Below are 27,306 nucleotides of genomic sequence, written 5' to 3' on the forward strand. Positions count from 1 at the left end.
TCAGTGTCCTCATTTGTAAATGATGGAGTTGGTCTAGACAATTAGCTTCCAGATCTAAAATTCTATGATAATTCAAACTAGGACTCCTCATAGGAATTAAGTTACCTAAGAGAAATAGTTAAACTTATAGAAGTATGAGCTCTAAATAGTCATATTCATTCAACATTTTTGACAAAGCTTCCAAAAGAAATTAACTAGTTATGTGGAACACAAGTTTAGTTAAAAGATGTATGTAACTATATTCTTCAGGAGGCAGCAGGGTATAGTGGTTAAAGAATCAGCCTTAGGAAGACCTGCATGCAAGTTCTGCTTCCAACTCATATTAGAGGTATGGCTATGGACAAATCACTTAACTTAGTTCTCCAAGCAGTTCTCTAGAACTACAAGTTCCAGAAGAATTGCTGATATGCATTGGTGGGAACTTTCCTATGCTGGTGAAATGAAAGGTCCAGATAGACCAAAAAAAAACCCAGCCCAAATCTTTGATTTCCTATGAATTACACTGAGTCTTCATGCAAAAAGCAAAATTTCACATGACCAGAATATGTCGGTACCCTGATTCATCACAGCCATATCTTCTATTATGATGGTATTAATCTCTGGTACTGCTTCCTGATCTCTAGTCATTTGAACACACATAATATTTTGGTTATGTCTAATCCCACTACATGTATGTAAGGCTAAACTGAGATGTATGTTTAAAAAATTGTTACTACATAGGGAATGGATGATTTTTCAAATAAAAAATGCCAGTGATTGACTTGATTGACTTAAACTTGAGAATTTAGAACATAGCCCCATAGAACATAGCTCGAGGCTGAGCTACCCAGGCAGAAGGATAGACAAAAGGTATCCAATTCTAGGTTGAATTTAGAGACAAACTGATTAGAGTTTGAGTTCGAGTAATAGTAGGAGGAGCAGAGAAGGAGCTAACAGGCAATACTGTTCCTGCCTGTGCACATTTAAACACACACACACACACACACGCACGCACGTGCACACACATACATGCCTTTACTGATAACTCTTTTTCTTATACACACCTATACATTCTATCTCTGTCTTCTATCTAATACATTCCTCCTTTTACATATGCCTCTGTATCAGTAAGGCAAGATTCATGACCTCAAAGATGACCATGAACATGCCTGTATAGTTCGGAATAGCAAAATATAAGAGATTCTCTGGGTAGAAGGCAGGTGAAGTATAACATTTATTTAGACACCAGAGGATTAAATCCCAAAACTGATAACTCCAACCCAACCTAGCAACAATTGCGTCCCAAAGCCAGTAAGTCACTTCAATATAACAACAAGGAAATTATAACACAGTATTACAGCAAAGAACCAAGTCATCCTGTAACCTTCCCCCCTGCTAGAGCCTTCCAGTAAATACTCACAAATCCCACCTGTCTGCTTGCCTGCGTTCTCTCTCTGCTCACTTCTCTGGTCTCCGCAGCAGTCTGGTCTGCACTCTCCTCTCTGTGCTCTCTCTGTAGCTTGCTAGTCTGCAGATTCTCAGATCTGTTGTTTTGGAGTTCTTACTTCTTCTCCTTGGGCTGAATTCTGACGTTAATGGCTACCTTCTGGGTATATACACTCTTCTTAGGGCCAAGGGCCTCGTGCCCAGTCAGCAAAAGGGTGTAGTCCTGGGGCTTAGCACTTAGTAAGTAAAGGGTGTAGGCCTGCCTCAAATCAATGGGTGGGGAAAGATCTTTAATCGCTGATTGGCATCACAGCCTCCCGATGCACAGAATAAGATTCCTTTAGATTGTAAGCTCTTTGAGGGCAGGAATTATCTTTTGCCTCTTTTTGTATTCCTCAGTGCTTAGCACAGTGCCTGTGGAAAATAGTAGGTGCTTAATAAACATTTATTGATTGATTGGAAATATCCCAAATATATTTCTGTGTACAGAATATACATTTATGAATGAATCAGTTCATATTTCCTTGTTAGTCAATGTGTGATATTTGCTTGTATTTTAAAATTTAATATTAATATTTTATTTTCCATTTTGGACAGCACCAGAACACCTCGAAAAGTATCCTTGAGAAGTATCTCAGCCATGACAGATAAAGAGGTTAGTATTAAATTAATGACTTGGTTTATGATAATCTTTGTAAGGTATAATAATTGTGTTAAAACTTCACTTTATGCATTTGCTTCTTTGTTTAATTTTTGTGGTTTAAGTATTTGTGAGCAAAAGGCTTTTTACACATCAAAAAATGAGATCACTCTTAAGGTATATTTATTTACTACTATAACTGTAAGATTTCTAGGAAATGCTAGGAACTGAACTTTGGACATAGCTGTAGGTAATGTTGTTGTTGTTGTTTAGTCATTTCAGTCATGTCCAACTCTTTATGACTCCATTTGGGGTTTTCTTGGCAATGATAATAGTGGAGTGGTTTGCCATTTCCTTCTCCAGCTCATTTTACAGATGAAGTGAAGGCAAACAGAGTTAAGTGACTTGCCCAGAGTCACATGGTTAGTAAGTGTCTGCGGCTGGTTTTGAAGTCAGGTCTTTCTGACTCCAGGCCCAATACTCTACCCACTGTGTCACCTAGCTGCCCCCTAAGTAGCATTAGTGTTCTCTTACCCCCATCCAATTACTTTTTATTTACATGTTGTTTATTATTCCCAGTAGTATATACAAACTCCATGAGGGCAAGAGGTGTTTTGTTTTTATCTTTGATCCTCGTCATCTGTCACAGTGTCTGACACATAATAGGTTCTTAACAAATATTTGTGTAAATGAATTGAATTCCTGAGAATTTCTGCATCTCATCCACTATGTATTTTCTATAATTTTCTGGTGTCCTACAAAGTACCCAATTGTACAATTACATTTAGGCATTTTTCTCCTCATCTTTAAACATCAGTTTAAAGTGCTCTTGATCAAGTCAGCAAGTATCTCACCAAACACATTCTTACCAGTTCTCATAAATCTATCCTTCTATTGTTCTGTTGTTATAAGGCATGATCCAAAACAAATCTTGTTCTTCCACATTATATAAACAACTGTTTACTCTTTACATCTTTTTTCCCCTCTTCAAAGACACAACCTTCTACTGGAATAAGAGATGAACATACAACTTGTGCCCCCAAGTGCTTCATTTTTCTGTCCAAAAATTCAAGGTCATTAAAGATACATTCTAGGTTTCTTCTGGCCTGTGTCATTCATTCCCACAAATCAAAAGTGGGTAACAGTTGCTAGGTTTGATAAGTTTTGGCAGGCTTCAGATACACAAGCCAGGAAACCAGCATGCTTCCTGATTAGCTAAGTCATGTCAACATATGGTCACTTCGTTACCCCTCAGCAAGAGTACTAAACCATACATCTGGAGGACAGCAAGGTAATACTCTGTTACTATTCACAGGATAATAGAGTTTTGGAACTAGAAAAGGTTTTAGACATAATCTAGTTTGACCCTTTCATTTTCTAAATGATGAAAGTGAAACTCAAGAGTAGTACAATGACTTGTTCAAGGACATATAGGAAACAAATATCAGAATTTCTTATAATTGTCATTGGTTGTTAATCTTTGTACAATTATATAGTTTTATTAGTGCAGAGTTTCTTCTCTTCTTTTCCCTTTGTGTCATACTTGTTTATATGTTGACTTCTTAACACCAATTTTGATTCCCCTGTACCTCCTTAAAATCTTTTTGTATTCGTTGCTACCTGGCTAGCCTAAGAGTCAGAGCCTTCTGGCCAGGGCCTAAGGGACTGTGTTTCTTCTGAGGGAGAGGGCATGACCCTGACAAAATAATCAGAGGAGCTGAGACAAAAGGATTTTCAGCACATGGAATCAAGACAGATCAAAACAGCCAATAATCAACTGTTTTCCTCAGGGGACAAGATAGAAGTTTATTCTCTTATGTAGAAAGTTTAATCAAACTGCAAACAACGTTAGAGAAATGTTTAAGATAACTCAGGATCCAGGTGCAAAATAATGTCAATCAAATGGCAACTCAGAGAGTCTAATCACAGGGCAGATATCAATAGGGTAATCTGGGGTGAGGAATGAAAGAGAACACAGGTGCTTGTGGGACATTCTTCTGGGTTGTTCCTCACTATTCCAGCCACCCTGAAGGAAATAACTTATCTGAGTGATTGCTAATTGTATGAACATTTATGCTAGGTCATTTAAGGAAGCTAGATGATGGAAAGGTCACTGGATTAAATCAGACTATATGTGTGAGAAAGAATTTGGTGAGAGTAAAGTTAGTATTGTAGAAAAACCATTTGAGGGAGGGAGACATGATACATCTGTGGCACATGCAGTGTTTGTTCCTTTCCCTTGTATCATCATGGTAATATGTAATATGTAATATAATTATATTGAGATTGCTGCATGTGCTAGAAGGCATCAGAATTATAGAAAAGTAAACGATGAGGAGAGCTCTAGTGATGTCTACATAGTGAATTGTACCAGCTAAGCTTACTCTTGATTGGCCATCTCTAGAAAATGATGCCTAGCAGTATACATCAAATATGTACCAATTAAAAAATCAACAAGCATTTATTAGGTACCTACTGATTATGAGGCATTATGCTAGGTTCTAGGATTGTAGATTATAGAATGAAATAATCCTTGCCATCAAGGGGATTTCTCTTTGGGGAATGGGAGGACACAACAATAAGGATTACCATATTCAGCAGGCATAGGCTCTATGCTGTATTCATTTGCTATTAGTTATACATTGATTATCTCCAGTTCATCTTTTATATATGTTATTTGCATATAGTTGTTTGCATGTTATCTCCATTAGACTGTGAGGTCTTTGAGAGCAGGCACTACCTTCTTTTCTTTCTTTCTATCCTTAGCAGTTAGCACAGCGCCTGGCACTACGTGTTTAATAAAAGCTTATTGAGTGAGTGACTGGCAGGGCTACGACTCATATTCTCAGCAGTGTGGGGTAGTATATGGAATCTAGTCTGAGCAGAGGGCAGTAATGTGAGGAAGACCTGACAGATGGATAGTTACTGTCAGGGAGTTCCATCATTAGATGACTTGGATGTTTTAGCAGGCAGTTCAGGGGAAGACTGGGGGAGACGGGGTTGAAGTGGGGGGGGGCAAGCTCTTCCTTCAAGAATTAGAAAGCTACATATGGAAACCAAGATAGGGATACTATTTTTAGAAGGTCAAAATGGGAGAGGCTGAAAGGCTGACTTGACACTGAGGTGCCAAGCTAAGCACTCGAGTCCTTACTTTTCCATTGCCAAGGGACTGAATTAATCCCAGAACCTGAAGAGCCTGTAGATAGGGGTTGAGTAGCCCTATTTATGGGATCTGGACAGCCTAATAATTAATCTCAGATCTTAATTGTTTCGTATCTGAACTCTATAATCAGCTTCCTTCCCCAAAGTAGAAACTTTTCTTGGTAAATAGTCATTCTTTAGCTTCTCTTAGGCCTTCTTCCTGAATCTCCTTAGATGATTGTTGCAACCCCTCTCCATGATGTTTGTTTTATATGATTCCCTTGGTTAGAAGATCCTTTATTTGAAAAAAATAATCACTTTTAATGAACTTAAAAACACCAACCAAACCTGTGATCTCATGTACATGGTAGGATAGAAAAAAAAGATTGTACATGGAGTTGAAGATCTCTGTTATGTGCATCTTGCTTTTTAAGTATATGATATATTTAACTTGTAGTTTTCAAAGCTATCCTATTTGTATGGCCTTTCTATTCTCTTCTTTGTATTTTTAAAAAGTATGCTTCAATGACCTTCTTTTCTTTTCATTTTTTTGTACCCTGTCCTTTCCTCTCTCACCCTTCCCCTGTGCAGGAGAAAAATGAAATAGCCCTTGTAACAAATATGCTTAATAAAGCAAAGCAAATTCCCACATTGACTATATCTGAAAATGTCTGTCTTATTTATGCATTTTGAGTCCATTACCTTTCTGTCAAGAGGTGGGTAACATACTTTATTATCAGTTCACTGCAGTCCTATTTGCCTTTTTACTGTAGCCCCAACTGAGTCTTCACAGTCTTGTTTTAACCTCTTAGACCTTAGGCCTCCTTCAAGTTTCAAGAAGGGGTTTCAATAGATTATCTGATCAAAATGGGCAGAAAATGTTAGATTCATGCCCATGGCTTAAATTCATATCTCTGCCCTTGACTAGTAACAAGAGATGGAGTGTAAAGTTCCAAGCATCCCCAAAGAAGCCAGTGCCTTTGACCAAGATATATGCTTATTTTTATGCTTATTTTGTGACTCCACATTTTTTGGGGGGGGGAGGTTGAGTGGCATTTGTCAGAACCTGAACAATTCCCTGAGATAAAAACATTTCCATTGATTTGGTACAGAGGAAGTGCTAAAGGGGTTGTGAGTGGGAAAAGTTTGAGAAGTCCTGGTCTAGACCATTCTCCTTAGTAGGAGGAAGCCCTTTTTTGTACGTAGCCTCTCTGTCCTGTAACTGATGCCAGGTGAAGTTAAATCTTATCATGGTTACCCCTTTTAATTTTGGCATATCATTTAGAGATTCCTCAAATTCGAATTCACTGACATTAGATCAGGGGAAAGAAAGATAATATTTTCTTTGCATCCATTTTGTATCAGTTATGTGCCAAGTGTATACAGGATGAATACTGTAATCAAGAATAATTTCTAAATTAACAGCTAGGCAATCTTAAAATATATTGCTTTGTGATCCCTGCTTCCTTTTTGGATATTTGCTGTATCTTTAATCATGCATTCTTGAATTTGGCTAGAGGTTTTGGTACAGATTACTAGCCTATAGTTTTGGTTTTTTTTTTTTGGAGGGGGGAATGCAGGGCAATTGGGATTAAGTGACTTGCCCAGGGTCACATAGCTATTAAGTATCTGTGGCTGGATTTAAACTCAAGTCCTCCTGACTCCAGGGTGAGTGCTCTATTCACTATGCCACCTAGCTGCCCCTGGTCTATAGTTTTTAACCTCAACAATTTTCCAGTTTTGAAAATCAGGACATTGCTTTTTCCCATTCCCATGGAACCTCTTTTATTCTCCATAATATTTCAGAGATCGTTCAGGCTCAAGCAATTACATATGCCAGTTTGTTTAGTGCTTCCGACCCTGGTGACTCAAACTAATTAAAGATAGCACTCATCTTTACTTAATTTGAGTTTCAGCTCTCTTTTAGTTCTTTGTCCTTCACAGTCTCGAGCAGGCCTTCACACAACCTGAGGCTTGCCAAAGGATTTCGAATAGCCTACGAAAACCTCAGGCCACCCAAAATCCTTTGGCAGGCCATAGGTTGTGCAGCCCTGGTCTAGAAATTGCTTTTCTTGGAAAAAATCGAAGCAGAATAAAAGTTGAGTAAATCTGTTGCTTCTCCATTGCCCATTGTGAGACCTATAATTTATTTTCTCCAATGTAGCTTAAAAACCCCTGAACCTTTTTTTATTGGCCTTAGTATTCATTGCCAACCTGAGTTTATTGTGAACTTTAGCATTCTTGATGTTATTATATGCCATGTTTTTTGTATTTCTGCTAGGTGTCACAGTGGATAGTGCACCAGGTGTGGGGTCAGGAAGACCTTCATTCAAATCAGGTCTCAGACACTAGCTGTGTGACCCTGGGCAAATTACTTAAACATCTGTCTGCCTCAGTTTCCTGAACTGTAAAATGGAGATCATAATTGCACCTACCTCACAGTTATTGTGAGGATCAAACGCAATATTTGTTAAGGGCTTAGCACATGGACTGGCATGTAGTAGGAGCTAAATAAATGCTCATTTCCTTCCCTTGTTCCCATGTTTTGTATATGGCTTCTTAATGTAATTTTTTTTTCAATTAATGAAAGTCTACTTTCTCTCATTCTAACCTTTTCCTCTCCCAGGGGAAAAAAGCCTTTGAAGGAAATCTGCATAGTCAAACAAAACAAATGAATGCATTGACCATACTGCAATATCTCTCAATCTACACTCTTTTCTACTGACCTTCTGTCTCTCACCTCCACTTGCCCATTGGACATTTTGAATGAGATTTCCCATGAAAATTTAAATTCATCATGTCTAAAACGAAACTCATTATCTTTCCCTCCAAATCTTTCACCCTTCCAAAATTTGCTATTACTCTTCAGGGTACCATTATCCTCCCAGACTTGCAACCTTAGTTTCACTCTTGTCTCCTCACTCTCAATCCTGTTGCCCCACTTCAGCCATATCCAATCTGTTGCCAGGGCCTTCCAGTTTTTACTTTTGTAACATCTCTCACATATATACTCTCCTTTCCTCTGATGCCGTCGTCACCCCTCATTACTTTATGCCTGGATGTTTGCAGTAGCTCTGGCCACCTTGCTGTTCCTCAAATAAGACATTTCACCTCCCTGCTCCAGACATCTGCACTAGCAGTTCTCTGAAAGTGTCTGGAACACTCTCTCTGTCTTCTGGTTTCCTTCATGCTCCAGCTAAAATCTTGCCTTCTACAGCAAGAGATAAACAGGAAAATCATATTTTGCTGAAAGATAACAAAGAAAATAAATTAATATCAGAAGTGTTTCTCCATGTCGTTCAGATTCTAACTCTAGAGAAGTTTCCATTCTTCTTGAATTGAATTCTTATGGAGTTATTTGGCCTAGCCTTTTTCTTAATACTTTCAAATTTTCTCCCTGTGCATGGCAGACTATGCCTGAGTTTCTTTTTCACAAACTTAGTCATATAGTGTTTACTTGCTCTCGAGTTTACTTGCTCTTAAGCAGTTTCTTCTTGTTGGTGAGAATCGGGTTTAGAATAGCAGTTTTTCTTACTTTTACCAACCTAAAAAATTGAACTATTTAATTTCAGTTTTTTATGTACATGTACATGATAAACACTAGAATTTATTTTCTCTAATACTGAATAGGAAGTTTTGTTGAAGCTCAGGTGGCATGGATAGCAAAAAAGTTTGGGAACTCCTGATATAGTCACAACCTGCTCATTTTCTAGATAAGAAAACTGAGGTCAAGGAAAATGCAATGACAGCCCAGGTCACAGAGCTAGCAGCTAGTAGCAGAAGTGAGATTTGAACCTAGGTCCTCTTACAGCAAATTCTATGCTCTTTTCCACTATTCTACCGTTATCTCTTGTATCGTATTCACTCATTGGACCATCCACGATAAGGGGGAAAAAGCTCTCTTTATTTTCTTTTATGTCATATTCTTTCAACTTTGGAAAGATATAATTATTATTAAGGTAAGTCAAGAAATTCCTAGCTGTTCTGCTTTTGGCAGTGTCAGGTCCAACAAATATTTACATAGTCAATAATTGCTGACATTTTTATAAACCTTTAAAGTTTGCATTTTTTTTCATTGGACCCTCAGAGTAACCTTATGAATTAGGTACTACAGGTTACATCTAGATTTTATAGATTAGCAGACCGAGGCTCAGAGAGCTTGCTCATGCTAACATAGCTGTTAAGTGTTGGAGTTGGCGTTTGAACTCAGATCTTCTTGACTTCAACTTTAGCACTCTTCTTTACCATTCCCAAGCTGCCTCCAATTGAAGTTGCCCATCACAGCCTGACATAGTGGATAGAATACTGGTCTTGGAATCAGGAAGACCTGGGTTTAAATGCCCCTCTGTGCCCTGTCTTAGCTATGATACCATGGGAAAGTCATTTAACCTCTCAGAGCCTTATCTGCAAAACAGGAATAATAATACCTATAGTATCTACCTCACACAGTTGGAAGTTCAAATGTGATAACTATTGTAAATCATTTAATAAATATTAAAGTTCTTTATGTCAGTTATTACTAATTTTCACCATGATTTCCAGTTCTTTCTTCTCAGTGCTCAGCAGGCCAACATCCCTTTTCAAGCTTAACTTTCCTGCCTTCCTAACTTAGTTCAAGCCTTTTCCCAGTCCCTCTAGCTGCTTGTGCCTTAACCTCTCAAACTTTCTTCCATCTACTCTGTTATCTTGTATGTACCTAATTATTTAAATGTTTTCTCTCCATTAGCATATAAGCCATTTGAGGATAGAGGAAGGGCTGTTTTTGCCTTTCTTATATCCCCAGCACATCACAGTGCCTGTGCACATAAGTACTTTATAAATGCTTGATGATTTGTTTACTTGGTCCTAGAGTTAACAGTTCAGCTCAACACTTTTCTTTCAGATCCCTCACTGCCTTTGACATATTGCTCATGCTTTCTAAAACTCTAAGCCTTAATTACTCCCATTTTCTGTCTCCTTAGGTCATACTCACATATTGCTGAATAGTACTATAGTAAGTCACAAGACTGTGTGTGTAGGAATAGTTGGTCAAAACACCTCCAATAGTTATTCTTACCACTACACCAACACGGTTTATGAAATCACAGAAAAGGCAGGTAATAGAGACATGTTATTAATGCCTTGAGTGAAGTAAAAGAAGACTTTCCCCTTTGTTTCTTTCCTTTTCTTTCTGTCTTTGTGTTTCTTCCTTCCTTCCTTCCTTCCCTCCTTCCCTCCCTCTCTCCCCCCTCTTTCTTTCTTTCCTTCTTTGTTTCTTTGTTTCTCTTTCTTTCTTTCTTTCTTTCTTTCTTTCTTTCTTTCTTTCTTTCTTTCTTTCTTTCTTTCTTTCTTTCTTTCTGTTTTTGCAAATAAGTTCTTTTTAATGGAATTAGAAGGGCCACTGAACATACTTTCAGGAAAACTAGGGCATGGAAATCCAGGTCTCTAGTGCAATGAGGAAGAAGCTGGTCCAGATGAGGAAGAGTAAGTTTGTTGTGGCAGGCAGACAGGAATATGGTAAAATGGCCTGGCTAGATGGCTAGATAAAGCTGAAGGGCCAGCAAGTAGATATAGTGGGCTAGTTTGCACGTACTCAGTCTACTTTAGTTGGGCAGGATCTCCAAAGGTGAGTACATTAATTTCCCTAGGGACTAGGGTATGGATTCAGGAATACCTGGTATATATGATTGCTTATATATTAATATTTGTTGTATTATTGTGGCCAGTATGAGTATGGAATCTGATATGATTAGAATGAATTCAGTCAGTCAATAAACATTTATTAAACTCCTACTGTGTGCTGTGTACTGCTGAGTGCTGGGAATACAAAAAGACATAAAAAATGTTTCCCCTCAGGGAGCTCATAATCTAACGGGGGAAACAACAAGCAAGCAAATATGTATAAACAAGCTACAGGATACATAGAAAATAATCAACAAAGGGAAGGCTGGAATTAAGAGGAGTTTGGAAAGGCTTCCTATAGAATATAGAATTTTAGTTGGCACTTAAAGAAAGACAGGGAAGGCAGTAGGCTGAGATGAGAAGAGAGAGCATTCCAGGCGTTGAGGATAGTCAGCAAAAATGCCCGGAGCTGAGATAGGTAGTGTCTTGTTTGTGGAACAGCAAGGAGGCCAGTGTCATTAGATAGAAGAGTATGTAGTGGGGAGTAAAGTGTAAGAATACTTGAAAGGAAGGGATAGGCTAGATTATGAAGAACTTTGAATGCCAAACAGATCTTGTATTTGATTTTGGAGGCAATAGGGAGCTATTGTAATTTATTGAGTCAGTGGTAGGGGGTACTTCTGAATTCCACATTTTCTCTCTCCCTCTCCCCTGCTGAGAAAAATGATAGCAATTATGCATGTGAAATCATGCAAAACATGTTTCCATGTTAGCCATATCACAAAAAAGCAAGAAAAAATTTTTAAAAATGAGAAAATTATACTTCATTTTGCACTCAGACTTCATCATTTCTCTCTCTGGAGGTGTATAACTTTTTTTTTTATCATGAGTCCTTTGTAATTGTCTTGGATCATTGTATTAATCAGAGTAGCCAAGTCTTTCAAAGTTGATCAGCATTATAATATTTCTGGTACTATGTATAATGATCTGCTTCTGCTCACTTCATTTTGCATCAGTTCATATCTTCCCAGGTTTTTTTCTAAACCATTGTGCTCATCACTTTTTGTAGCACAATGGTATTCCCTTACAATCATATACCACAGTTTGTTCAGCCATTCCCAATTAATGGGCATCCCCTCAATATTCAGTTCTTTGCCACCATAAAAAAAGCTGTCATAAACATTTTTGTATATATTGGTCCTTTTCCTTTGTCTTTGGAGTATAGATGTAGTAGTGGTATTGGCTAGGTCAAAAGGGTACATGCACAGTTTTATAGCCCTCTGGGCATAGTTCCAAATTTTTATCCAGAATGGTTGGACCAAGTCCAAGGAAATCCGCCTGTTCATCATTTCTTCATTTTGGTCAAAAAGTGAGTTCTTATCCCAGAAGCTAGAGTCTTTGGATTTATCAAACAGTAGAGTACTGTAGTCATTGACTGTTGTGTCTTGCATGCCTAACCTATTCCGCTGATCCACCACTCAGTTTCTTAGCCAGTGCCAAGTAGTTTTGATGACTGATGCTTTATAATAAAGTTTTAGATCTGGTACAGCTAGGCCACCTTCCCTTGTATTTCTTTTCATTAATTCCTTTGACATTCTGAACCTTTTGTTCCTCCAGAAGAATGTTCTTATTATTTTTTCTAGTTCTATAAAACATTTTTTGGTAGTTTGGTATGGCACTGAATAGTTAAATTAATTTAGGTAGAATTGTCATTTTTATTATATTAGCTTGGCCTACTCATGAGCAACTTATATTTTTCCAATTATTTAGATCTGACTTTATTTGTGCAAAAAGTGTTTTGTAATCATGTTCATATTAGTTTCTAGGTTTGTCTTGGCAAGTAGACTCCAAATATTTTATATTGTCTACAGTTACTTTAAATGGAATTTCTCTTTCTGTCTCTTGCTGCTGGGCTTTGTTGGTAGTATATAGAAATGCCGATGATTTATACGGGTTAATTTTATATTCTGCAACTTTGCTAAAGTTGTTAATTATTTTGAGTAGTATTTTAGTTTATTCTCTAGGATTCTCTAAATATACCATATCGTCTGCAAAGAGTGATAGCTTTGTTTCTTCATTACCTGTTCTGATTTCTTCAATTTATTTTTCTTCTCTTATTGCTAAAGCTAACATTTTAGTACAATATTGAATAATAGTGGTATTTCACCCCTATCTTATTGGAAATGCTTCTAGCTTATCCCCATTACATATAATGCTTGCTTATTGTTTTAGATAGAGGTTACTTATATTTTAAGGAAAATTCCAAAACTCTCTAGTGTCTTTAGAAGGAATGTATGTTGCATTTTGTCAAAAGCTTTTTTCCACATCTATTGAGATAATCATATGATTTCTGTTAATCTTGTTATTAATATGGTCAATTATGCTGATAGTTTTCCTAATATTGAACCAGCCCTGTATTGCTGGTATAAATCTCAACTGGTCATAGTACATTATCATCATATTTTACTTAAAATTTTTGCCTCTGTATTCATTAGGGAAATTGGTCTATAATTATCTTTCCCTGTTTTGACTCTTTATGATTTAGGTATCAGCACCACATTTGTATCACAAAAAGAATCTGGTAGGACTCCTTCTTTGCCCATTTTCCCAAATAGTTTTTATAGTATTGGAATTAATTGTCCTTTAAATGATTGGTAAAATTCACTTGTATATCCATCTGGCCCTGGAGATTTTTTCTTAGGGAGTTCATTGATGAAGCCTTCAGTTTCTTTTTCTGAAATGGGGTTATTTTAAGTATTTTATTTCCTCTTCTGTTAATCTGGGCAATTGTATTTTTGTTAATATTCATCCATTTCACTTAGATTGTTAGATTTATTGGCATAAAGTTGGGAAAAATAGCTCCTAATTATTGTTTTAAATTTTTCTTCATTGGTGGTGAATTCACCCTTTTCATTTTTTATACTGGTAATTTGGTTTTCTTTCTTTTTTTGAATTAAATTAGTCAAAGGTTTATTTATTTTATTGGTTTTTTCATAAAACCAGCTCTTAGTTTTATTGATTAGTTCAGTAGTATTCTTGATTTCAGTTTTATTAATCTTTCTTTTGATTTTTAGAATTCCTACTTTGGAATTTAATTGAGGATTTTTAATTTCTTTTTCTAGCTTTTTTTAATTGCATGCCCAATTCATTGAACTCCTCTTTCTCTATTTTATTTATGCAAGCATTTAGAGATATAAAATTTCCCCTAAGAACTGCTTTGGCTTTGTCTCATAGGTTTTGGTATTTTGTTTCATAATTGTCATTCTCTTGGATGAAGTTATTAATTGTTTCTCTGATTTGTTGTTTGACCCACTCATTCTTTAGGATTAGATTATTTAATTTCCAATTAATTTTTAGTCTATCTTTCCATGGCCCATTATTACATGTAATTTTTATTTCATCATGATCTGAAAGGATGCATTTAATATTTTTGCCTTTGATGGATTGTGAGGGTTTTTTTGCCCTAGTAACATGGTCAGTTTTTGTGTAGGCACCTTGTACTGCCAAGAAAAAGGTATATTCCTTTCTCCCCATTCAGCTTTCTCCAGAGATCTACTATATCTAACTTTTCTAAAATTCTGTTCACCTTCTTAACTTCTTTCTTATTTATTTTGTGGTTAGATTTATCTAGTTCTGAGAGGGGGATGTTGAAGTTCCTCACTAGTATAGCTTTGCTCTCTGTTTCTTCCTTTAACTTCTCCTCTAAGAATTTGGATGCTATACCAGTTGGTGCATATATGTTTAGTATTGATAATACTTCATTTCATTGTCTATGGTTCATTTTAGCAGGATGTAGTTTCCTTCCTTATCTCTTTTGTTTTTGCTTTGTCTGCTTTTTTTTTTTACTTCAGCTGAAGCATAATATGTTCCGGTCCTGTCTTTTACCTTTATTCTGTGTGTATCTCTCTGCTTCAAATGTGATTCTTATAAACAACATATTGTAGGATTATGGTTGATAATCTACTCTGCTATCTGCTTCTGTTTTATGGGAGAGTTCATCCCATTCACATTTACAGTTATGATTACTGTCTTTCTTTCCATCCTATTTTCCCCTCTTGTTTATGCTTTTTATTTCTCCTTTTTCCCTTTTCCTCCTCACCAGTGTTTTACTTCTGACTACCACCTCCCACAGTCTGCCCTTCCTTCTATCAGCTCCCTCTCTTTCCCCTTTCTCCTACTACTACTTCTTTCCCTTCCGCCCTCAACTTCTGTCCACCCCGTCCCTTTTCTTTCTCCCTTTCCCTCCTATTTCCTATAGGGTAAGATAGATTTTCTGTACCCAATTGAGTATGTATTTTATTCCCTCTTTGAGCCAAATCCAATGAAAGTAAGGTTCAAACAATGCTCACCTCTCTTCTTTCCCTCTGCTGTAATAGGTCTTTACACCACTTCATGTGATGTAATTTACCTTTTTCTGCCTCTTCCTTTCCTCTTCTCCCAGCACAATCCTTTTTTCACCCCTTAATTTTTTATCATCACATCAAAGTCAGCTTATACCCACAAACTCTCTACATATACCCCTTCTAAATATAATAGAGATATAGTTCTCAAGAGTTACAAGTATCATCTTCCCATGTAGGGATGTAAACAGTTTAACCTTATTGAATAACATGGTTTTTTTTCTTTCCTTTTTACCTTTTTATGCATTTCTTGAGTCTTGTGTTTGAAGATTGAATTTTCTGTTCAGCTCTGGTTTTTTTCATCAGGAAAGTTTGGAAGTCCCCTATTTTATTGAATGTCCATCTCCTCCCCTGAAAGATTATGCTTAATTTTGTTGGGTAGTTGATTCTTGTTTGTGATCCAAACTCCTTTGCCTTCTGGAATATCATATTCTAAGCCCTCTGATCCTTTAATGTAGAAGCTGCTAGGTCCTGTGAAATCCTGACTGTGGTTCCATGATATTTAAGTTGTTTCTTTATGGCGGCTTGCAGTATTTTTTCCTTGACCTGATAATTTTGTAATTTGACTACAATAGTCCTTGGGGTTTTTTATTTTGGGATCTCTTTCAGGAGGTGATTGGTAGATTCTTTCAATGACTGTTTTACTTCTGGTTCTAGAAGGATATCAGGGAAGTTTTCCTTGATAATTTCTTGAAAGATATTGTCCAGGATCTTTTTTGATCATGGCTTTCAGGTAGACCAGTAATTCTTAAATAATCTTGCCTGGATCTGTTTTCCAGGTCAGTTGTTTTTCCAATGATGTATTTCACATTTTCTTCTGTTTTTTCATTCTTTTGATTTTGTTTGACTAATTCTTGATGTCTCACAGAGTCATTAGTTCCCACTTACTCAGTTCCAATTTTTAACAAATTGTTTTCTTCAGTTAGCTTTTGTACCTCCTTTTCCATTTGGTCATTTCTACTTTTTAAGGAGTTGTTTTCTTTACTGTACTTTTTTCCATTTGGCCAATTATACTTTTTAAGGAATTATTTTCTACAGTCAATTTTTGTCCTTCGTATTCCAAGAAGTTGACTCTCTTGCATACCTCTCATTTCCCAGTTTTTCTTCTACCTCTTTTGACTTTTAAAATCCTTCTTGAGCTCTTCTAAAAAGGCTTTTTGGGCTTGAGACCAGTTCATATTCCCCTTTGAGGTTTTAGATGTGGGTATATTGACAATGTTGTCCTCTTCTGAATTTGTGTTTTGATCTTCCCTGTCCCCATAGAATCTATGGTCATTGTCTGTTTCTGCTTTTTGCTCATGATGTTTGCCTATTTCCTGGCTTTTAAAATTGAGGTCTCCTGCTGGAGCACGTGGGGCACCGTCCCAAGCTTCTTGTGCTGAGGGCCAGGGGCCTGGTCACTGGCTTTGTGTTCCTGGGCCTCAGGTACTGGCAGCTGGAGGCTGTAGGGTTCTGGCAGCTCACTTAGTGCTAAGCTGGGGTCATAGTGGTGGTGTCTGGTGTGTGCTGAGGCCAGGTAGGGTTTTTCTGTATTTCCCCTGGGCTATGCTGAAGCACATGGGAGTCTGGCTACTGGAGCATGCCTGCCCACCTAGGGCTGCTGGCTACTGGAGCATGCCTGCCCACCCAGGGCTGTGCTGAAGCATGGGGAAGTCTGACTGCTGGAGGATGCCTGCCTTCCTGGGGCTGCAGTGAAGCATTTACCTGCTCTACCACCTTGGGGCTCAGGATCTCCTGCTGGTTTGCCAAGGTGGGGCTTGCCACTGGCTTGCTGAGATGCTTGCTGTCTTGGAATGTACTCCCTTTTCAGATGAATGAAATGGACCTTTCTTGTCGATCTTCCAAATTTCCTGGGCTACAAGACTGTTCCATCCCATCTGTCTACTGTTCCAGGATTTTTCCTGGGGTACTATTTTGCTTTCTCTGCCATCTTGGCTCCCAGAAGTCCCTGCCAATTTTTCCCTCTTTGAACCATTTAGATGAGTGAGATTTCAGCATTGCCCACTAGCCCCACTCCACTCTGTTGATGAAATCACAGAAGGGACAAATAACATATATAGCAAGGTGTTCATCTATTAAATAAAGTATAAAGAAGGCATTTCATTTTGTCACCTGTATTATTATATATGAAGAAGTTCCTCCCTGATGGAATTAGAAAGCGAGCTTGACGTTGTTTGGCTAAAAATTGACCATTCTTCTGATGGCTTATAAAAAGCAAGCTTGCTGCCAGCTCTGGGACATAGAAAGCAGTTACAAGGAATGTGACCCCTGGTAATATAGAGGAGAGGACCATTTATGCAGGGAAAACCCAATTCTAAGAGGGAATCCCTCTTCACCTGTTAAAGACGGGAAGGGATTTTTTTCTTTTCCTTGCAGTCCATTGACCTGAATCATATAACATCTTGCAGTGGGAGCTTTTCTCGCAGTTAAAGGTGCCGCACCCAACATAGAATGGATACAGTAAGCAAAGATAGCTCCAAAGAGTTTTACTGATGGTAGCAGAGAAGAAAGACAGCTATGGATTCAAGAGAAATTAGTCCTGACCATCAGGAGTTGAGCTGCAAAGTGGAGTAGACCCAAGAAGCCCATTGAAGTAGCTTTCCCAGCACAGACACTCTAACCAGGAGGAAAACATTAGGAGGTCACCAGTGGGAAGAGAAGGACATCAGGTCCCGGCATTGTTGGAGGCATGAGTTGCTTGTAATGTTCACTACATATGTGCCTCAGTACCAGTGAACATTATATACATGTCCATCCCCCAATTAATACTGTGTGTATTTATGGGTTGGATGTTTGTAGCTGCAGTTCTTAATATGCAATCTTTATAAATGACTGCTTTGAACTGATTTTGTCTGCTGGTGCTCTGTTAAAGGTGAACATACTTGTAGGGGCTCATGAGCTGTACAACCACAGAGTGCCTAGAACCTGGGGGACCCAACAAGTGGATGTAAATCAAAGTTGTGAGGGTAGTCTCAGAACTATGACCTTATGGGTCTCCTATTTCCAGAAGGCTACCCTTTTACTCTTTTTTAATTGACTCTTTATTACATTCCTCATAGCAGCTTTACTGGAAATATACTTAATTTTGCTGGTTGGTTAATTTAGGGGTAAAATCTAATTTCCTTTGGGGTGCAAACCTAATGATATCACCACATATAGTTTTGGCCAGAAGTCTAAAAAAAGTTTTTCAAAAAATTTGTCGAGTTTTTTTAATGTACACAGTTTCATAGAATGAAATATTCATCATATTATTTAATGTATCTAGTGACAATATCATCTATAGATAGGTCCCAATTAGTGTGAATAATTAATCTTTGTGCACTTGAATTTGCACTATTTGGAGTCATAATTATGTAAAATATAGTCATGGTTTCTAGCCCAATGGAAATATGTAATGCAAATTTGAATAATACAACCACTAGACAGGATTCATTTTCCCCACTAATCTTAATTGGTACCTATTAGAGATGGTAGTTATAGTATCAGAAGGCAGCTTCATCATTTCACTTGTAAAGATGTTACCCATCTGCATTTTTAGTGAGACCTTCTTCCAAAACCTTAAGGATTGCTATGATCACAGGACAAGAGAGTAGACTTCTACGGCAAGTTGACACACGTTTCACTTTCCAAGAAAGATTATATCAGGTCAGATATTTTCATGGTCAACAGCCAGATATCTTCTAGTTCCAACTATCTTCCAGTTCTGACTAATCCCTTCTATATTTCATTAGCAATGAACAGAACCTGGGGCTTAGTTCAGAGATCTTTCACTCCTCTTAGGTAGTCTGGATCAGAAAAAGTGCCAGCTTCAGAAACCTCACTTGGCTGTACCTTAAGAGCTGCGAAATTTAGATTCTGAAATAACATTTTCAAAAGTAGTAAGGAATGGTATTATTTCAAAACCCAGATAAATGGTCCAAAGCTTTTGTAACTCATTTGGTCTGTGGAGTTGTAGATGGCACATAACATTCTACACTCAAAGTTTACAGCTATAAAAATAATCTTTGCTTTGATTTCTGAAAATTTTTATACATTTACAAATGCTATATGCTTATTTTTCAGCTAATTTATAGGAAGCTTTCTGAGCCTTCACTCTTGTGTTCATAGGAAAGAACTTTGTTATATTGAAAAATTCATGGTAAAGTGGAAAGAATGCTGAACTTGGAGTCAAAGAACCTGGATCTAAATCCCACATCTGCTACTTCCTACCTATATAACCTAAAGCAAGTCATTTAATATCTCTGAGTCTTAGATCTCCTTTCTATTGCTGAATCTATTATCCTATGAAATAATAAATCTAAATTTGTTATCAAATGAAATGTTGTATGTCAAAGACTTTGCAAAAAACTTAAAGCACGTCATAGATGTTATTATTGATCCCTCTATCCCTGTTCTCATACTGTATCTATCCTCACTTTCTGAGCTAAACTCCTTGAGAAGGTAGTTTGCAATTAGTACTTTCACTTGTTTTCTTCTCAATCTCTTCTTAATTCTCTGTGGTCCAGCTTCTGACTTCAAATGAGATAATATTTGTAAATTGCCTAGAAATGTGCCTGGTATGTAGTAAGTGCTGTATAAATACTTATTCAGCTGAAACTGCCCTCTCCAAAGTAACAAATGATTTCTTAATTGCCAAATCTAATAACCTTTTTTTCAGTCCTCATTCTCCTTGACCTTTCTGTAGCCTTAGACATCCTTTTTCTTGATATTCACCTCTGTAAGTTTTTGTGACACTGCTCTTTCATGGTTCTCCTCCTGCCTGTAGGCAGCTATGTAATGAAGTAGATAGAGTTTTAGATCTGGAGCCAGGAAGATCTGAGTTCAAAGCCAGTCTCACCTACTAATTGTGTGACCCTGGAAAAGTCACTTAACCTCTTTCTAAAGTAGTTTCCTTAGCTGTAAAATATGAATAATAATAACACCAGCCTCCCAGGTTTATTGTGAGGAAAAAATAGGATAATAGTTGCAAAGCATTATGCACTTTTAAAGTGTTATATAAATGATCCCAGTTACTGTCATCATCATCATCATCATCATCAATAGCATTCTCAGTTCTCCTGCTTCTTTTCAGTTTATTTTGCTGGATCTTCACAACCCAGGTTCAGTCGCTCATCACATACCTGGACCATCATTATAGCCTTTTCGTTGGTCTTCCTGCCTCAATTTTGTTCTCTAACCTATTTTATTGTGAAATGGATTTTCCTGTTTTGCAGTTCTGACTATGCCACTCTCCTCTTCAGTAAATTCCATTGGCTCCTTATCACCTCAAAGATCAAATATAAAAGACTTTGTTTGGTTCATGAACTGATTCCTTCCTACCTTTACCGTTTGCTTACACCTTATGTCCCTTCATGTACTCTGCAGTCCAGTGACAGTGGCCAGTGACACTGCAATCCAGTGACACTTTCTTTTCTTCAAACAAGGCACTCTATCTCCCAAATTAGGGCATTTCCAAAGGCTGTCCCCCATGCCTGAAGCAGACAGAAATTAAATCACTTGCCCATGATCTGGCCAAGCTACCCATCTATGCCTTTGAAAAATTATTTGGTTGGTTGTTGTCCTTTGGTCTCAAAGAGAACCAAAATGGCATCACTATATTGGAGTTAAGGTACAGTGTGTCTGACTGTGGCCGGTCAGACCAACATGAGCTCAAAGGCCAGATGCAAATAATCCACATGAACATCTGGAATGGAGGTGTCTCTGCGTTTTCACATCTCATTTTTGTTTTGAGCTACTATAATTCTGCTTCACTCATAGATCACAGCACAGTCTTTGATGGAGGCACACCATGCTGGGTGGTCATTTGCCAGTGTCTCCTATGTCATACAATCAATTTCAAAGTTCTTTAGAGAGACCTTGGGAGTACGTACCATTTCTTCTAACCTCCATGAAAGTGCTTGCTTTGTGTGATACTGTAGCCAGAATGGACTTTGTTTTCTTTGAATGACTCAGCTTGCCTCGTTGAGCTTCCCTGGACGCTGGGGCTTGCTCTTCCGGGGCAGGACCAGAGCTTCCTGTGTGATGAGTCGTGGGGCTGGCTGAGGGGAAGTGTGTTAATGTGGTCTACGCTAGGGGGAAGGGCCAAGTCAAGAACCAATCAGCCCTGGTCGTTCAGGCGGCACTTGATGATGTCAAAAACTCTATAAGAGGGGAGAGGACAGCTTGAAGATCCTCCTTTCCTTTTCCGGTTGGAGCCAGAGACACCTACAGCCGAAGCTGAGCTGCCGGTAGCAGAGCTGACTAGAGGCTAGTAGGTAATCTTCTTACCGTAGAGGGGAAGCATGTATACGATTTTGCCTTATACCATCTCGCTTCTCTGTGGCCTCCTGGTTACCCTTATAAGGCGGACTTATTGGGCCTGGAAGCTTTTGATGAAAATATCAAAATGGGGATGCTGGTTTGTGGGCTTGTTATTGTGGAGTGTAAATACATGCTTTAGTTCTCCTGCCTTCTGCCTAGAGAATTCCTTATATCCTGCGGTTCTGGACCTTTTAGGCACATATGAGATTCTCTTTGAAATCATAAATTCTGCCTTCCTAATATAGAAACCCTTGAGAGGTGTGAAGCCTTCAAGTGGTGTGAAACCCTCGAGAGGTGTGAAGCACTCAGGCCCTGAAAAAGGGCGTATATACCCAGAGGATAGCCATTGAACTCAGAATTGAGAATAGAGAACTCTCAGAGCTGCAGGAGGAGAGGTTTTGCTTTGGGGCTCACTCATTGGAAGAATGTTGGTAAGGAAACTCTGGGTAGCTGTTAAGGAGCCCCCCGGCTTTGAAAAACCCAGATATTGGTGCTTCTCTCTCTGGTAACTACGTATGTAATGTCTTGGACAGACAGCTAGAAGCCCTGTCTTCTGATTTGTGTCATTTTGCTCTGTTTATATAATTTATGCTTGTAATTTCTGTTTGTGTTTTCTCTGAAGTTCAGGGTGCTGACTTTTTCTCCTAAACAAAGTGAATGATATATGTATGTTTAATTAAAGTGAAATTTTAAACCCCTTAAAGTTTCTTTCCTTAGAAAAGTAGATCAAAGAGCCTGTGCTAGCAGCCCTCCTGTGTGCCGGTGTTATTGGTGTTACACCTGCACAGCAGCTGCTAGTCCCTTTGTTGTTACAGGGACCAGCAGACTATTGGATTGAGGATCTAGCTCGGTGATTTTACTCTCTTCAGAAGAGAAGAGCTCTCAGAATGATGGCAGCAAATGGAGGATTTGGGAGTAATAGTGTCAGAGGATAAGAAATATGCCAACTTCTCCTGACTCAGTGGGATACCCGAGACATTGTGAAATTATTACTAGAGTGACTAGAAATGTGACCTTTTTGAGAAAGTTCAGTTTCCAAGAGCACAAGAAATGGAAAGAGATCTAAAATTGAAAGAGAAAAGGAAGAGCAGAGTATTAGGAAGTGGGGAAGAGTATGAATGAACTGGATAAGGATGAAGGTATGGGCAGAGATAATAGAGAAACAGATTTTTTTTTGCCTTGACAGATGATAACTAGATTAGTGAAACAGCCATAAGATAGGTGAAGTATCAGTTGAATGGTGCTCCCCAGGAGTCTATGACAATGAGCTGTGGGCTTATGGGGAAACAGCATCTGTACAAAATGTGTTCGATCTCCAAACACAGGACAGAGGCACTAATGGCATGGGTGTTTTCAGTACCTGATGATCAGGTCTCCAGTGGCTAATTTGGTCCAAGATAACTCTGAACCAGCAAACTCTAACCTAGGCCCAACAGTTTTAGATTGAATCTTTCATATCCAGGTCAAGTGAATCAGGTCCAGTTTGGAAGGTTCTGAACTGGTCCAGGTAACTCAGATCCTTTGTGTTCATGTGAGGAGGGAGAACAGAGTAACAGCAGGGTTACTGTATGTGTTAATGGCTACTTGTAGGACTTTGTAGCCATGTAGGAAGGGATCATAATGTAATAGATTTAGATCTGGAGGAGACCTCAGAGGCCTTTGAGCTATAAAGGACCTTAGAGCATAGAACAGGAACAGAGTCCCCAAAATGTCAATGATAGCCTGAAAGACTTAAGGTGAAGGAATTCTTTAATCCCAGGAAACATGCATCTGTGCTTTTCTCACATTTCAGTGAATATGGCCCTTACCTTTTTGATCACGTGGTGAATCCATCTCTATGCCCAGGCCAACAGTCTCTGGCATGTTCCACACAGAATTTGTAATCAGAAGACCTATGTTAGAATCCAAGCTCTACTTTTATGATATTAGGCAAAGATACTTTGTCTTTTTGGATCTTAGTTTCTCCTTCTGTAAAATAAATGGAATTAGAATAGATAATTTCTCAGGTACATTCATTTGGCACATTTGGTACAAAATCCTATGATCATATTATCCTGTCATTCTTGGGCTTAGGTCAGGCTGTTTCTTTCTTTTCAGTAAAATTCAGCTCCTTCATCTTACTCCCTCTCCACATACTCCTAATTGGCTCTACCTTTAAAGCCCTGGTGGTATCTCTTTACCTTTTTCCTTCTGTATGCACTAAGAACAGTTTAAAAACAATGTATCTGGGTCAGATCAATCTATGATCTGTTCTTGTTGGTATCTTTTGAACTTTTTTGAGCTTTGGTATTTTCTTTGATTTCAGTAATTCTGGAGAATTTTCTTGTGAAATTTACTGAAGTATGGTGGCCATCCACTTTCTTAATTTTTTCATGTAGTTCAATAACTCTTAAATTGTCTATTCAAGCTTCGTCTAATAGATCAGTAACTTCTAAGTTTCCAAGTATTCTCATAACTGGGATTTTTAGGTTTTTCTTTCTATCACTGTTTCTAGTGTTTTTCTTTCTAGTGTTTTGCCTTCTGAGAAGGCAATTATGTTTCCTAGTGAATTCATGGTTTTGTTCATACTTTCTATGAATACTTATAATTGTTTAGTTTTGTTATACTTTTTCTCTACTCCTTTACTACTGTAAATTCTTCCCTTTTTTACTTAACTGTGTTTATTATATCCATACAAAATGTTGCATGACAGTTCTAGCTTCATTTCTGTGTACCACTGTCGATCTTTAATCATCATCTTTTTCCTTCTAATGTCTTCTCTTTGATTTCTTTCACTTCATGCTCTGAATTTTTGGTTTTTTTCCTCTGAACTTTAATATTTTTCTGTAAAAACTTTAATATTTTTCTGTAAAATAGTTTTTTTTCTTTTTTAAGTTTTTGAGTTAGCTAGAAATCTCAGAGAGCTGGTATTTCTTACATCTTACTCTGTTTTCTCAGAAGAATCAAAATAAACATTTTCACTATAATATTTGATTTAGTGGCAAATTCTTTTTTTTTTTACATAGTGATTTTTTATTGTTTTGCTCTGAATCATTAGTTGTATTTTAAAGGTTTAAAAAGTTTTAAAATTATTTATGCTCAAGTTAATTGTTATTTAGCAGTCTGAAATGCATTTTTTAGAGCTAGGTTTCCACTTGCAAAAGGATACAACTCTTTTTCCAATTGAATAACATTTTGTCGATGTGATGAGGTGGCTCCAAACACATCTCATCTTAAAACTTAGAAATTCCCTTAGAAATGGGATGAGCAGTTGCTCAGTTTGCACAGTCACATGATTTGGGTGGCCACCAAAATGTCTTGGGATCTTTAAACACAAATGTATTAAAGAATTTTACAACTGATAGAGGATGCATGTTTCTCCAGTGCTATCAAGCCATGAGCATTGTAGTTCAATTTGTATCTTGGAGTGGGACATGCCATTATCATCTTTTTTGACCCTTTACACTGAAGTAGAAGTATGCCTCTTCTATTCCAAGTAAAATATAAAGGCCTTTTCCTAGTCCTCATTCTCCCTGACCTCCCTGCGGCCTTTGGCACTGTTGATCACCTCTCTTCCTCGATCCTGTCTTATCTCTAGGTTTTTGGGATGGCAGTTTGTCCTGGTTCTCCCCTGCCTATCTGCCTGCTCCTTCTCTGTCTCCTTTGCTGGATCCTCCTCCAGATCACAGACACTTTAACTGTGGATGTCCTTCAGGGTATGTCCTGGGCCATCTTTTCTTTTCCCTCTATACTACTTCACTTAGTGATCTCATCAGCTCCCATGGTTTTAATTACCATCTTTATGCTGGTGGTTTGCAAATCTACCTATTCTGCCCCAATCTCTCTGCCCACCCCTATTTCATATCTCCAGCTGCCTTTCAAACATCTCAGACTGGGTGTCCAGTAGACATCCTAAACTCAATATGTCCAAAACAGAACTCATTATCTTTCCTCCAAACCCTCCCCATCTCATAACTTTTCTGTTACTGTAGAGAGTGATACCATCCCCTCAGTCCCTTATGCTCACAGCCTAGGTCTGGACTCCACTGTCTCTCACCCCGCCACATCCAAGCTATTGCCAAGACCTGTCAGTTTCATCTTTGCAACATGAGTACATCCCCTTCTCTTCTCTGACACTGCCACCACCTGGATGTAGGCCCTTGTCACTTCACGCCTCGACTGTTGCAATAGGCTGCTGGTGGGTCTGCTGGTCTCAAGCCTGTCTGCGCTCCCGTCCACTAAAGTGATTTTCCTAAAGTGCAGGTCTGACTATGTCACCTTGTACTCAATAAACTCCAGCAGCCTCCTCTCATCTCCAGGAGTAAATGTGGAATCCTCTTCATAACCGAGCCCCATCCTATCTTGCCAGACTTCTTAGACGTTCCTCCATGTCACATACTCTTCAGTCCAATGAAACTGGCCTCCTGGCTATTCCATGAGCCATCTCTTGGTTCCAGCTATTTTTTCTGGCTGCCCCCCGTGCCTGGAACACTCTTTCTCCTCTGTTCTGGTTACTGACCTTCCTGACTTTCTTTAAGTTCCAGCTAAAATCCCACCTTCTATAAGAAGCCCTATCCCACTCAATTCCAGTGCCTTCCCTCTGCCAAGTGTTTGCTATTTTTATCTTGTATATAGCTTCGTGTGTGTATGTATTTGCATGTTGTTTCTCCCATTAGATAGTAAGCTTCTTCCTCTTCTGTATCCCCAGCACTTAGAGAATGCCTGGCAAATAGTAGGTGTTTGATAAATGTTTATTGAGTGATTACTGATTAATTGATCAAAATGGCTACCCACGTCAGTTCTCATGGGGCGGAATTTGCTTGGTGTCTGTCAAAGCATGATTTTCTTAAACCCAAAACTTTATTGGCTCTTTTGACTAGTGAAAACTGACCTAAAGTTTTTTTTTAATTTAATTTAAATTTATTTATTTAACATATTTGGTTTTCAGCATTGATTTTCACAACAGTTTGAATTACAAATTTTCTCCCCATTTCTACCCTCCCCCCCACTCCAAGATGGCTTATATTCTGGTTGCCCTGTTCTCCAGTCAGCCCTCCCCTCTATCACCCCCCTCCCATCTCATCCCCTTTTCCCTTCTTTTCTTGTAGGGCAAGAGAAATTTCTACACCCCATTGCCTGTGTATCTTATTTTTTAGTTGCATGAAAAAACTTTTTTTTTTGAACATCTGATTTTAAAACTTTGAGTTCCAAATTCTCTCCCCTCTTCCCTTCCTACCCACCCTCCCTAAGAAGTCGAGCAATTCAACCTAGGCCACACATGTATCATTATGTATAACCCTTCCACAATACTCATGTTGTGAAAGGCTATCTACATTTTGCTCCTTTTCAACCCATCCCGCTTTATTGAATTTTCTCCCTTGACCCTGTCCCCTTTCCAAAGTGTTTGTTTTGATTACCTCCACCCCCATCTGCCCTCCCCTCCATCATCCCCCCCCTTTTGTTTTTTTTTATCTTCCTCCCTCTTCTTTCCTGTGGGGTAAGATACCCAACTGAGTATGTATGGTATTCCCCCTCAGGCCAAATCTGATGAGAGCAAGGTTCACTCATTCCCCCCTCACCTGCCCTCTCCCCTCCTCCCACAGAACTGCTTCCTCTTGCCACCTTTACGTGAGATAATCCACCCCATTCTATCTCTCCCTATCTCCCTCTCTCAGTATGTTGCTCTCTCATCCCTTAATTTCATTTTATTTCTTTTAGATATCTTCCCTTCATCTTCAACTCACCCTGTGTCTGCTCTCTCTCTTTTACATATATATATATATATATATACACACACACACACACATATATATACATATA

The sequence above is a fragment of the Trichosurus vulpecula genome, chromosome 2 (genome assembly GCF_011100635.1).
Source record: "Trichosurus vulpecula isolate mTriVul1 chromosome 2, mTriVul1.pri, whole genome shotgun sequence".
In the NCBI taxonomy this organism is placed as follows: domain Eukaryota; kingdom Metazoa; phylum Chordata; class Mammalia; order Diprotodontia; family Phalangeridae; genus Trichosurus; species Trichosurus vulpecula.